This window comes from Leptonychotes weddellii, chromosome 3 (genome assembly GCF_054177405.1).
Source record: "Leptonychotes weddellii isolate Sample4059 chromosome 3, ASM5417740v2, whole genome shotgun sequence".
Lineage (NCBI taxonomy): Eukaryota > Metazoa > Chordata > Mammalia > Carnivora > Phocidae > Leptonychotes > Leptonychotes weddellii.
The window spans coordinates 140,990,658-141,003,480 of NC_138371.1; the positions used below are offsets into that span (position 1 = coordinate 140,990,658).

The 12,823-nt window shown below is 33.7% G+C and overlaps 1 non-coding gene across 1 annotated transcript; it reads left to right on the forward strand.

Annotated features, from left to right (window-relative positions):
• The first annotated feature begins 6,717 nt into the window (after nt 1–6,717).
• On the forward strand, nt 6,718–6,843 carry LOC115940808 (U6atac minor spliceosomal RNA). The gene has a single exon (XR_004075535.1). It is a non-coding gene; the product is annotated as a U6atac minor spliceosomal RNA (small nuclear RNA).
• The last annotated feature ends 5,980 nt before the right edge of the window (nt 6,844–12,823 follow it).

Sequence of the window (12,823 nt, forward strand, 5' to 3'; positions counted from 1 at the left end):
TCGTGCTCTCTGTCTCTCATTCTCTCTCTCTCAAATAAATAAATAAATAAATCTTTAAAAAAAAAAGAAAACCAAATCATTAGTTTTTTTTTGTTTTTTTTTCCCCCACTGAATGATTATATGTGTATCAGTCACACAAAGATCTGAAAGTAATAAGGAACTTCACCAAATCTGGATACTTAAATGAATTATCTTAATATTACTCTCCATTATGATTATAGAGGTCTCTAAAAGTTATTCTTTTTTTTAAGATTTTTTTTATTTATTCATTTGAGGGAGAGCAAGTGAGGGCAGGAGCAGGGGGGAGGGTCACTGGGAGAGGGGGAAGCAGATTCCCACTGAGAAGGGAGCCCGATGTGGGGCTTGATCCCAGGACCAGGGATCATGACCTGAGCCAAAGGCAGATGCTTAACCGACTAAGCCACCCAGGTGCCCCTAAAAGTTATTCTTCGTTGCAAAAAAGGGCAGGTTTCATTCTGTGTAGCCTGATTGTTTACACAGATGCAGCAAGATATAGACCTCCTTGAGTTCACACTATAAATCTAGAGCCATAAAATCAATTGAGCAACCACCAAGCCAGAGAATTAATCACTGTCTAGAAAATTTAATTTTGTTTAAGTATTGTTTATGTGTGAATTAGTCTCATTTTAAGATGCCCCAAATTTGCTAAAGTTTCTGGTCTACAAGAAGTGGTCTTCCTAACAGCTGAGAGATTAGGTCCAGCAAGCCAGATATCCTGATGCCTTAGTAGACATTGGCTTTATATGGAAAACCAATTCTTGAACATGATTGAACCAGAAAAAAAAAGCAAAAATACAAAATCATTAGAGAATAAAAAAATAAATAAAATAGAAAAAGATTCATAAAGTTAAAGTTCTGCCACTTGGGATTCACTCTGGGATAAGAAAATATGTCAGTGCTTAAGCAGCCATGAGGTATACTTTTTAAGCAACACTGTTTAAATGATTGTCAGGTTACTTCACTTGGGTGTATTAACAGGACAAACTCTAAAACTATTGAAGTGTAATTTCCCAAAAGTTAAGAACATAACTCCTAAAAATATGTAATGAGTATGTATTAAAATTTTATTCAAGTCAATTAATAGGAGATCCACTAAGATTTTCAAAGTTGTTCAAATACCGTTAAAGATACTAGGTATTCAATATAGTTTAATAAAGGAATTTTTGGATAAATTTCTGGATTAAATACAAAACTGGTTGATATCCAGCTGGGTATTTAGTCTAACCTTTGGAGTTATCATTTTCACTGCACAGAAATTATATGCATCTTGATTGGAAAAAAATATGTTTGTTATTAGGTAATTTCACAATGTCTATAATTATTAACCAATAGCCTTAACAGAGCTTTTTTTTCTGAAAAGCCACTGAAGTTGAATTTTACTTTTTTTCCCTGAAGACTCATAAAAAGCAATACGTCCATATCTTTGGAAAAGCAGACAGTGGATAATAACTCCTAAAACCCTGCTAGGACAGATTTCCTCCCAGTTTAGCATCTTAATACATTTTTTTTCTTTATCTTATCCCTCTTTTTGCTTGATTTTTGTCACAATTGAAATCCATTGTCAATGAAAAGGGCCTTTTATGAGACTGTGTTGAAAATTAGTAGGGAAAAAAATCTAATTTTGCCAGAAGACTTAAAAATTTTATTAAATTATTTGTTTAAGAACAAAGCATATAATAAAATTTGCATTCATTTTATTTGCCATTTAAAAGGAAGGGTGTGGGGGCACCGGGTGGCTCAGTCAGTTAAATGTCTGCCTTCGGCTCAGGTCATGATCCCAGGGTCCTGGGATCGAGCCCCGCATAAGGCTCCTCGCTCAGTGGGGAGCCTGCTTCTCCCTCCCCTACTCCCCCGCTTATATGCTCTTTCTCTCTCTCTGTCAAATAAATAAATAAAATCTTTAAAAATAAATAAAGGAAGGGTGTGGGGTGCCTGGGTGGCTCAGTCAGTTAAACATCTGACACTTGATTTCGGCTCAGGTCATGATTTCAGGATTCTGAGATCAGGCCCCGATTTGGCCTCCACACTGGACGGGGAGCATGCTTAAGATTCTCTCTCTCCCTGCCCCTCTGCCACTCCCCCCCCCACTCCCTCTCTATAAATTAAATAAATAAATAAATAAATGGGTATATATTTTTATATTTTTAGGTACATAATCATTTCTATACTAAGCCTATTGAGAAGCTTCTGAGAAACTTCTGACAGTTTTTGTGACTTCATGATTGTATGGATGTTTATGAGTCTGAATGCCTATAAAACACATAAAACATTTTTAAATTTTTTAGATAGCATCTCTGAAATATCCAATATTGGGCAGTTCATCTGTGACTTTCTGTGATCATATACTGGTTATTTAACCCTCAGAATACCAGGAGAAATATAAGTGAATTAATATTGTCACATTTTCCTTTGGGAAAATGGAATGGTCCTTGGCATGATGAAGTTCTTCCCATTGAATGGCACTAACTGGAAGTAAATACCACATTTTATTTTTGTCCTTAGTTATTCACTATATGATTTACAGAATTATATGATCAATTTCCCTATTATGATTAATGTCAACTGTTCTGTTATGAATAATTTTGCATTCATTTTGATTCATATAATAATTATAAACTGTCTTCTTTGTTTTCTTCTCTTTGCTATTAAAAGGATAAATTAAGACATTCTTTTTTTTTTAAGATTTATTTATCTTATAGATTGAGAGAGAGAGAGCATGAGAGTGCGAGCATGGAGCGGCAGAAGGAAAGGGAGACAAGCAGACTAAACTCCCTGCTGAGCGGAGAGACCAACACAAGGCTCAGTCCCAGAACCCTTAGATCATTACCTGAGCCTAAATCAAAAGTCAGACGCTTAACTGACTGACCCACCCAGGCACCCCTAAAGGATAAATTGAGACATTATGAATTTTCAACTTATCTAGTGAAATCTAAAGGCAGAATGTAATACATTCTTGGAAGGTGATGCAATAATTTTGGCAATATGTTAAGAAAGCTGAAAGATGATCAGTTTCTTATTGTATCATCTTTCTAGGTGATTCCATCATTCTTCTGGTCCATTTTCTTTTTGTTTTAGATTTATTTTAGCATAGTTGGGAATAATAAATGAGCAATGATGAAGTAATTCTTAGGAAAATTAAACAACAAAATATTTCAATGTATGGGAAATACAGTTGGCTCTTGGACAGCAGGGGGGTTGGTAGTGCTGAGCCCCTGTGCAGTCAAAAATGTGTATATAACTTTTGACTCCTCAAAAACTTGGCTGCTAATAGTCTATTGTTGACCAGAAGCTTTACTGATAATACAGTTAATTAACAGATTCTTTGTATGTTATATTTATTATATACTGTATTCATAAAATAGAGCAAGCTAAAGAAAAGAAAACATTCGTAAGAAAATCATGAGGAAGAAAAACTGCATTTATGGTACTGTACTGTATTTATAAAAAAAAAAAAAAAGTCTGTGTATAAGTGGACCTGCATAGTTCAAACCCATGGGTAAACAATATAAGGTAACTAAGATACAATGTGTATGTTAGATTTATAAAAAGATGCAGTGAATGTATATTTTAATTATGGGATAGAATGAGTTTTATTCAATTAAAAATAATAAATTTTCTTCTTGTTCTTTGGAGGAAAGCTAAAAAACAATAAAATGTCATAAAAGATCACATCTTACAAAGAGTTAGAACTTTTCAAAAAAGAAACTCAAAAACTAAAATTGGGTCCAGTGGACACTTGGGTCCAGTGGACCCTGATGACCTACCACTTGGAGTGATACAACCATTGCATAGATAACAGGTTATCAGTCAGGATTAGTTGTATGGTCATGTTAGAAGATAAGAAGCTAACAATCCATATGATTATAAATCAGTGTTAAACAATTTCATCTACCAGTCACATGTAAATAAAATCCCAGTTGTCATGAATATGATCACACAAAAAAGCAGAAATACTCTTATACTCCCCTAAACTATGAGTAACCAACATTCCACATGATAAAACTGACAGTATCATCAACAAAATGAGTGCAAATTGCTTATTTCATGATAAGGTAATCATTAGGTTGAATAAATAAATATAATTTTATGTATAACTTTTGAAACACTATAGGTCACATTTTTTACTTTTCTTTAATCAAAAAGAATACAAAAAATATGATTAACCATTTTCTAGTATACTTTGTGTTATCGGACTTCCTAAAGAATATTCATTGACATAATCTGATAGGTTATGGTATATAGGGATGAATTAACAAAGTGATCTTGTAAAATATATTTTAAAATAAATCTTAAGGGCGCCTGGGTGGCTCAGATGGTTAAGCGTCTGCTTTCGGCTCAGGTCATGATCCCAGGGTCCTGGGATCGAGTCCCACATCGGGCTCCCGGCTCAGCGGGGAGCCTGCTTCTCCCTCTGACCCTCGCCCCTCTCATGCTGTTTCTCTCTCGCTCGCTCTCTAAAAAATAAATAAAATCTTTAAAAAAAATAAAAAATAAAAAAAATAAAATAAAATAAATCTTAATATTTTATTCCACAATACACTTTCTGTATGCACGTACTATTATGCAATGACATTAATCCGTTCAAATGTCATTTCCCATATTCATCATACTTATTATATTAAATCATGATAATTTGCTTTTTCCTCTATATCGAATCACTATTATTATTATTATTATTATTATTATTATTATGCGAGAGAGAGGGAGGCACGGAGGGAGGGAGAGAATCTTAAAGTAGGATCCTCAATCAGCCTGGAGCCTGATGCAGGGCTCCATCTCAGGACCCTGAGATCATGACCTGAGCTGAAATCAAGAGTTGGACAGTAAACCATCTGAGCCACCGGGCATCTGAATATATCCAATCACACTTTGAACTTTATAAAACCAGCTAGTATACCTTGACCTTAATGTCTGGCATTGAGAGTCATGGTACAGGAGAGACTTAAATACATTTCTAATGTTGCAAATAGGATTTCTGAAAATTTAGTTAATTAATTTATTCATTCAAAAAATATTTATCAAGTGCCTGCTGTGGTTTGTGCACTCTTCCAGGCCTAATCTCTAAGAAGTCAATAAATTTTTCTTAGATGAATGGGCATGTTAAATAAAACCTACCTGTTATTTTAATAGGTTAGCTTCTTAAAATGTCAACTTCTCTTTACCTAGAGAAGAATGATAACCCTTCTTTAGACATGATTACATTCTAGATGAGTAGACATTAGATAAATACCTCAGTTTGAAGGCCATTTTACTTTATCAGCCAAGACTTTTAGAGGGGAATATTCTATTTTATTAGTCAAGAAATATATTTTTCCTATGTTTTGGTAAGCTATTTAATTGCTATATTTGCTTTAAATAGTTTTTCTAGAAGTTGTGTTTATTCAGGCATTCAAACACAAATAATTGCATAGCAAATTAATAGGTTTTGGCTATATCAACATGTGCTTTCTGGATATTATCATACCTTTTATTATTTTTTGATTGAATTCTATTAAACTGGGCTTATTTGTCCTTTCTACACAGGGATTTACACTTTCACTGTGTAGTCTAATGTCTGTAGAATTATCTTAAAGATTCAAATTCTACCAGAGGTCTATGGCTAGAGTCCCTGTAGATCGTTCTACACTTAGACTAATAAAAATAATTATTTCAGTTATGCTCTCATATCTTTTTCAGGTGGTTTCACAATACCTTAAAATATATATTCTTTAAGATGCTATTTCAATTCAGTAGTAACTTCATGGTATTTCACTTTTCCACTTAAAAGTTGTCTTCTATGAAGATTTCACTATATGAATAAGACTAAAATTATAGAAATCTAAAAAAGAAATATTTACTAAAGAGGGATATATGATTGTCTCAAAGAGATATTAGGATTCTAGATTCCCGTGAAAAGGATAATCTTCTGAAATACTGTTCTTAAAAATGTTTTGCCACACATATTTAAAAAAATCACCTTTTTTATATTTCTCAAGTAATACTAGGACTGCACATGCTTACTTTTTATAATTTTAATGTTAATGGTAGAGGAGGGAGGGACATATAAATCCTTAACTAAAATCTAAAGCCACATCTCTGCTTTAAAACACATTACTGTTTACAGACAGTATTTCAGGATGTCAGCATGAATGGAAGTGTCAAATTGATGCTTAATACTAACTTGTTTATTTCTGCTTGACTGCACTTAGATAGTAAAAAGGTAGATATCAAAAATAAAGATTATTTTGAGACACTGAAGTAGGTTTCCCTTTGGTTTCATTGCCATAAATCCCATTAGTGTTAATTGGAGATTTACATGTGCATTGAAAGAATAATATACCTCATTATTCTTGAGTAACAGCTACTGACTTTTAAAGGCCATTTAGAATGTGTGACAGGAAACAAATAAAAGCATTCCAGTTAACTTTTTGAAAGTTGTTTTCATTTAGCAGAAAATGAAACAAAAGGCTTCACAAATATTCTACTGCTGTAGTTTTAATTTTATAATTTCAACAACAAAACCTTTAAAATTCTCTTTTGTAGTTTAGCTAGCTAGTGAATATGTAAAGTAAGTATATTTTGAGTCTGCTTTGTGGTAGGTGACCTTGGCTCTGAAGAGCATATGCTATTTAGTTTGTTGTTATTGTTTTAGGTATTTGAACCATTAGAAATCTACGGTGAAAGAAAATGATGCCTCTCGTGTTCAAGTAAGATTTCATGTTGTATAAAAGGAGAGAAGGTTAGCACTCCCCTTTACAAGGATGGAAGAGACCCTTGGGCCTGACAGCATGCATACAGTTAAGGCATTGCCACCTACTTCATGGTCTCTAACCATCGTTTTTATAGGTGGTGGGGATTAAGGAGTGCACTTGTGATGAGCACAGAGTGATGTATGGAAGTATTGAATCACTATATTGCACTAATATTACACTGTATGTTAACTAACTGGAATTTAATTTAAAAACTTAAAAAAAAACCCGAATAATTAAGATTTCTTGAAAGATCACCTTGGGATATTATAAAAAATATGTAGTAACTATTGGTCACTTATATGACAGTCACTATTTTAAGTACATTTCAAGTATGAACTTATTAACACTAAATAATCCTGTGAGGTCAGTATTATCATTATCCCTATCTTACAAGTGACATAATAGAGGCGTCAAAAGGTGAATTAACTTGCTTAAAGTTACACACATAGTAGTGGTAGCGTTGGGATTTGAATCCAGGTCACATAGCTCAACAAATGGAGCTCGATGCAGATATTTGGCTCAAATGAGTTAGCTGTGTCCTAAAATGTGAATACACTAGACAGCAAATTAAAACCTTCTAGCTAACCCAACTCATTTTTTAGAAGTCATGTTAGATAAACTATTATTACTCATACTTCATAGGATTATTTCATCAATCACCTCATATAGTTTAGCAAAATATTTCTTCCAACCTCACACTATAATCTCCCTGAGAAGATTTTCCAGTGACAATTTTGGAGCTCTTATAAGAGCTAACTTACACAGAATGCTTTTCTAAGACAGATGCTATTCCAAGCATTTTTTTTTTCATATATTAAATCCAACAACAACCTTTGAGAGAGATACAGTTGCCGTCCTCCTTTTATAGGTGACGAAACTGAGGCAGAGAAAGGGCAAGTTCAAATGTGAAAAGAATTTAAACACAAGCAGCCTAATTCCAGAAAGAAGACATGATTATGATTGAAGAAAACTGGATGTTGAATTCAGTGAGCCTGGATTTAAATCCCACATCATAGTGCTATTGAGAGAGAGAGGGAGGGAGAGCACTGTCTGTAGATAAGGTAAAAAGAATCAAGTTAACAAAAAGTTAGCCTGCTTTTTATTATCATCATGCACAGGCTATTTTGAGCCTGAATTAATAGCATTGAAAATAGGATTAGAAATAGGTGGCCCACAGGATTGTAGTAAATGAGAAAACACAAGTGAAATAAGAAGTTGCAATATAGGGCGCCTGGGTGGCTCAGTTGGTTAAGCGACTGCCTTCGGCTCAGGTCATGATCCCGGAGTCCTGGGATCAAGTCCCGCATTGGGCTCCCGGCTCAGTGGGGAGCCTGCTTCTCCCTCTGACCCTATCCCCTCTCATGCTGTTTCTCTCTCTCTCTCAAATAAATAAATAAATAAATAAATAAATAAATAAATAAATAAATAAAATCTTAAAAAAAAAAAGTTTCAATATAGTCACTCCAAGATAATAGGAGTCATTTAATTTGAGGCAAAAAGTGTATCACATTTGGCTTCTGAAAAAGGTTTCAGTACTTGACCAGCCATATATCCTTCATATTAACTCACTGCCCACACTCAGGGAGCCAAAACAAAAGTTCATACAAAGTCTGGTGAAGGTGGCTGGTGCAGACTCTCATTCTACATCTGCCATACATGCAGGCTTTAGAATGTGACCTATAATTTTCCAACTCCAAAATACTGATTGTAGAATTTTGTGGGTTTTTTTTTTAATGTTTTGTGACTCAAATTAACGTATAAATAGAATGAGAAGAAAATATCGGGACCTTAATACCATGCAATAGATGTAGCACATCCCTCAAGCTCATTATCTATTTGTTTATTAAACAAATAGTATCAAACACCATGTGCCAGGCATGCACTAGGTTCTGAGAATATCTATTTGCTTTCTATGACTGCTGTAACAAATTACAACATACTTAGTGGCTAAAACCAGCAAAATGTATTATCTTATACTTTTGTAGTTTAGAAGCCAAACATGTTATCACTGGTTTAAAGCCAAGTTGTTGGCTGAGCTACATTCCTTTCTGAGGCACTAGAGGAAAACCCGTTTTCTTATGTTTTCCACCATATTCCTTGGCTCATGGCCACCTTGCATCTTCAAACCAGCACTGTTCAGTTTAGTCTTTCTCCCACTGAATCATTTTGACACTGATTCTCCCCCCTCCTTCTTTCATTTATCAGGACATTTGTTATTACATGACTTCCACCCCTTGATAATCCAGAACAGTTTCCCTATTTTAAGGTCAGCTGATTACAAGCATAATTCTATTTGCAATTTTAATTTCCCTTTGCCATGTAACATACTAGCAGGTTCCAGGGATTAGAACGTGGACATTTTTGTGGACCGTTACTCTGCCTACTGAATCATCTCTGTTCACACATTACTTAAAGCTTGTAGAAGAGAGATTCTGATTACCTGAGTAAGCAAATAAATATGTATTTCAGAAACTGTGATACATGCTATAAATATTTTATGGTGTTATAAGTGTTTAAATCATGGAGGGCTGATCTAGATCAGGGAATTTTTCCTTAGTTGGTTATGTTTTTGTCTTGACATTTAGAGGAAAAGTGTATTTCAATTAGTGAAGGAATCAAGGGAGAGTTTTCTCATAGAACCACGTACAAGGGTTTAGAAGTAAGGGAAAGCAAGAGACTTGGAGGAATAAAACAAAAGATAGTGTGCCTGGAGCAAAATGAGTCTTATAATTCAACTTTAAGCCATTACCAATGATCTGTAATATTCTATTGGTTGAAATGTTAAGAATAAAACAGGGAAGAAAATTTGGGTTCTTCATTTTCTTCTACCCCCAGGAATGACTCATGCCCTTCTTAAATTATATCTTTGGCTCTGGGTATTGTAAAAAAATTTGCTCAAATGTGTACAGAGCACACTGTTGTTTTGTTTTTAGTTCTCTGAGATATTTAGAATATTTTTAAGCATATCATGCAAGTAAAATCTTCAGTAGTTCTGTAGAATTTAAGAGTGTTTCAAATCATTTTTCACTTATGCTTAAATATGCTTAGTGATTTTCTCTATTATCATTTGAGTTTTGGATATATTAGTATAATAATTCTATCCATGCCAGTATTAAAGATTTGGTCTTTTTTTTTAACAATTGAAAGAAATAAGAGGAAACTCTACATATTAAGAGTATTTCATTATCTAAGCTCTTTCCAAAGAGGGTGAGATTTTGGGATGAGATTACTATTTTGATAGTTTCAATTCATTCCTTCTTTTATCCATTCAGAAGTATCTCCTGATCACTGACTTTATCTAAGCACTGTGATAAGTATAAGGTTCTAGTGGTGGATATAATGGATATAGTTCCCCTCACTGTGTACAAAAATCTGTTCTATTGTCTGTTACTGCAGTGAACAGATTAAATAATTGTATCAGTCTGGTCTGATGAAAAACATGACATAAATAACATTATCAGTAGCCAGTTGTGTTTAGAATATAAAAAACAACAATAGATAACGTGTTATCAGTTTATTCTGCAAGGCAGCTATTAGAAAGGGATCAAAATTCCTAAAATTAAGTTCCTAGCCCCTCCCATGTGGTAGCACTTCTTATAGACTCTATATTACCATGTAATTTATTACATTAAAAAAAAATTTGCCTATCACCTGTCTTTCATTTAGTATAAAAGCTTTTTAGAGGAAAGTACCATAAATTATTTGCCCTTTTCCCTAAGAAATGCAATAGTACATGGAATGTAGAATATATTGAGAATCTTTAAATTAAACTGAAATCAAATATCATTCAGAGGAATTAAATCATATTGATGGGCAATTGATTTATGAAAATCTATGCCATTCCCGTGCTACTTCAACATGTAAAACTTTAAGAAATAATACATTCATCATTTTAATATAGTATATAATGGTTTAAGATATTTAAAATTATGCTTCAGTAATCAAGTGCAAGTAGAATAAATATGATTCCATGCTATTTCAGCAATAAAAATAGATCTGTTCAGATAAGATCAGAATAGAGCTTTTTAAAAAATTCATAAATCTCATAGCTCAAAGACATAGCTCTGTTGTGTTAACTTCTATGAACCATGCCATTCATGAATCTATAGTTGAATGGGCTATCTTGTTTCACCATGTGACTCTCATGAGTTTTGTTGGTTAGTTACTGATGATACTGGTTGAAATATTTTTTATAACAATTATAACAAAATTTCAAATTTTCAAATGATTTTAAACAGTACAATTTAACATTTTTTTTCCAGAGATAAGGCTGTTTTATTCTGGTAAACCTGAAAGATAAAATTGATTACAATGAAGAGAAGATAAAGGCTTCTACAAGATGATGTATATTGGATAAAATATATTAGGTATATTAACCTTTCAATAAACCAGAATAAGATGAATATTTTCTTTTTGTGCTAAAGTTTGGCTTATAAGAGGAAAAAAATAAAATTATACTTACAGTTAATTTAGTCATCATATATATTCACAGTGTTAGACAATTGCAAAGGTCACTGCCATAACACAATTAAAGGAACTTAGAAGGCTGATGGGCTTAGAAGGCTGTTTCTGAATTTCATTCATTGGTTGAGTAACCCTACTAAATTAACACAAGTTCTTTGATTCTCAGATTCTATATCAGAAAAGTGGAATAATAATACCATGGAATTGTTGTGGAAATCAAATGAGCTTATATATGTGAAGTGATCAGTAGAATGCTTAACACAGAGAATTCTCACTATTTGGTAGATGATATGCTTATTATTAAGTAGTTGTTATCTGACTATAACATTCTTGCTAATATATTTCTATTACTGTACTGTTTGTCTCCTTAATAGTAGATGTTAAAGCCAAACTAATGAAGAGGGATAGAAAAAGTAATGCAAAGTAGTTTTCTAACCTTGGCATTTTTGAAGCTTTGGCTGTGACATGATATTGACCTCAAGGCATGTGTTTAGAGCCTTTCTGGGTTTGATGTTTCCTGACCTTCTCTGACATTCTTCTGACCCTCCCAGCAGTTTTTCTCCAGCGCTCTTCAACATTTCCTCAGCTTCCTGGCTGTGCTTCAACACTCTTGGAAATTTTCCCAGATGATTCATGAAAAAGCATGTAGAGTAAGAACCTCAGGGTCACAGACTTAGAAGAGGGGATTCTGAAGGGCAAAATAAGACTATCCAATACGAAAGTTGTTCATGACTTAACAGAGAAGTTTTAACTAAAAGAAAATATCACTGTACTGAATAGAATAAACATGAGGATTTTATAGAGTCAAGTAAATCATCTAAAGACAAGAAAATTGAACTGAGTAGGAGTGCTTTTTGTAGTGGAGTTTCTATTTTAACAGTGGTTTTTCAGGTTGCATAGTTCATATAAGGTCTCTCCTATACACATGTATGAAGAGAGGTTGATATATCCAAAACAAACAGTATCTTTGTAATTTCCATTAAAGGTTCGATAAAATAGCTATAACATAAACTAGGCCCAAAGAAAGATCACAGTTTTAAATTCAAGCTTTACCATAAGAGTATATTTGTCATAGTAAATGTTAATAGAGATAATTTTCAAAATAAATATTTTAAAACAAAACTTCTCATGGGAAGCAGTGTGGGTTGTAAGATAAAAGAGCCTTAAAATGGACTGAAATGGAACTCACTGTGCTTGGGCAATAGCTGTAAGTATCTAGCACTTGTGTTTCTCAGCTACTAATGGCCCTATTTTGATGGTACCCTTTATGTTGGACAATATGCCTTTCCCTGCCTGACCAGGAAAGCCATCATGATTCTTGTTTGTCAGTGTGTGCCAGATGTACTAAAAAAATTTCACAAGTGGAAAATCAGGGCTGACTGCTGATATCCTCTTGGTTCAAGCTCCAGGGCCCCTCGAATCTAAAGGCCACTATGCCAGCATTTACCCAAAGGCATGGGCAACTCTGCAGAAACTGACAAGGCCAGTTTCTAAGGTCTAGTTTTGTTGAGAGTTCACATAGTTATAGAAGACCTCTGATGTATTGGCACCTACTAGAGAGTTTATCACGCAACTCCCAAGTCCTATTTCTGAACAGGTAGAATGAC